The following is a 2,171-nucleotide window of genomic DNA, read 5'->3' on the forward strand; positions in this document are numbered from 1 at the left end:
TCTCTTTAAGGAGCAAAATATATGATGATGTTCTGCTAAAGAAGTGTATGGAAAGCAAGAGATAGATAGCCGAATATGGTATATGAACTGAAGAGCATAAAACGGAAAGATCAATTCAAGTAATCCATGATACATGACATAAGTTTTAGCACCTTTGAGTAACCAAAGATAAATTTTTTTACTGGGATGTTGGACTCTCATCATGTTAAGATGACGGTGACAGATTTCCTGCATTTCTAGCTTCAGTTCATGGGCAATTTTTTCTGCATCAGTTTCCTTTGATAATTTTCAAAAGCAAAGCGTACCATGAAATGGCAGTAGCAGACCTCCAAAAGTAGTTGCTGGAAGAAGTACCTTGCTTGTTGACAAGAGAAAGCATACAAGTTACATGATTACATCATTAGATAATAAATAGAAGCATCTCCGATTAAATTTATTCTTCTTTACTAATAATGTAAGTGTTGTACATCACACAGGCTGCAAAGAAACTCTGAACATTCAATCCAATTGGAATCGCCAATAACATCGAAAGAGAGGTAACATGTTACCTAAATTAATTTTGTTGCATCCACTTCTTTTTATCTGATTTATTTTATTGTAAGGTAACATGCTACAAATTTAGCATGTACATGTGCAGGTGCAGTAAGTAGCAAACTCAAAGAGCAATCTAGTCCAGCTTCAAAATATTGAACTATATGATTCAGAAATTAGAACACATGACATGTTCTCCAATCAATTTACGCCTTTAAATCATTTAGTCAAGCAACTACCATACCAATTGTCATGTAGAGAAAAATCTGATGCATAATGCTTATCATTCTCAAATGTTGGTACTCCAGGAACACGGCATGAAATAGTAAAGGTACAATACTCATGCATAAATCAAGGTTATTCCTCGCCGTGCTGTAAGCTTCATCTAAAGTTTATAATGGTGCACGTCGGCCTTATCCGCTGCAGTAGCTCATTCAAACAAATATAGTAGAGAAATGCAAGATCTATCATTAGCACACACAAATAAAATCATATTAACAACTTCATTCACACCCAATCGGCTGTTCCCCAGGTTGACTTATCAAATCAAATTAGTAAGTAGGCACAGCCAACAACAAACTGCTGAAAGATCCAACCTTTTATGTAAAAAGTTGTCGTAACTCATCTTCTAGTTATTGTAGAGAGCTGGATGAAAACCGTGAGCCGCAGAAACTTGGCAAGAACCCATCCATCTCTTTTCTGGTCTTCGCGGTCACCGCAAGCACGTGCCTGATGCTCCTTCCGCTGCGCTCCTCCTATTCTGGTGACGCTGCCCAAGATTGGAGAACCACAAGAATTTGAATCAGAAATTGACAGAAATTACCTCCAAATAGAGCGCTAAGAAACCATTAAAATCCTATGAACTCAAATCCTACAAATCAATCGACCCGCAGAGCGCTAAGCCACCTTAATTAGTGGCATCTTCATGGGTGCAGACGATGAGGAGCCGCGGGCGGCGGCCGTGATGTCTGTTCAGCGGCGAGGTACCTGGGGTAGCAGAAGAGGAGCGGCGGCCCGCTCTCGCATCCGTTGGAGGAAGAGTGGTAGGGCAGCGGTCTGCTCTCGCGTCCACTGGAGGAGGAGCGGCGGGGGCGTCGGCCTGCACCCGCGTCCAACGGAAGAGGACCTGCAACCTACATGCGACAGCAGAGGAGGAGCGGCGGGGGCACCGTCCTGCTCTCGTCTCCGTCGGAGGAGCGGCGAGGACGGCGGCCTACTCTTGCGTCCGTCGGAAGTGGATCGGCCGGGGCGACGACCTGCTCTCAGATGCGTCAGAGGAGAGTTGGTGGTCTTCTCATTTTTCACGGCCTTCGAGTTTATCAACAGGAAGCCCGGAGCGGAGGCGCGGGTGCGGACGGCGCGGCGGCGCGGGTCGGCGCGGCGGTGCGTGGCGCGGGAGGCACGGGCGGAGGTTCTCCGGCGGCGGTCGAGGCGGTGGCTGGCGCGGCTGCAGCAAGAGGGCGGGCGAGGGGTGGGGCAGTGCCCAAACTGCTGGTTGTGTGAGGGCAGAGGGGAGCGACGTGGTCGGGGAACGATGTTAACCCAATGGTAATGATTGGTAATTAATTAAGTAATGGCAATGGTGGGTAATTAAAGCGTAAAATGCGTTTAGTATGCTGGAGGGATGTAGACCATCAGAT

The sequence above is a fragment of the Triticum urartu genome, chromosome 1A, assembly GCF_056163025.1.
Source record: "Triticum urartu cultivar PI428250 chromosome 1A, HENAU_Tu73, whole genome shotgun sequence".
Lineage (NCBI taxonomy): Eukaryota > Viridiplantae > Streptophyta > Magnoliopsida > Poales > Poaceae > Triticum > Triticum urartu.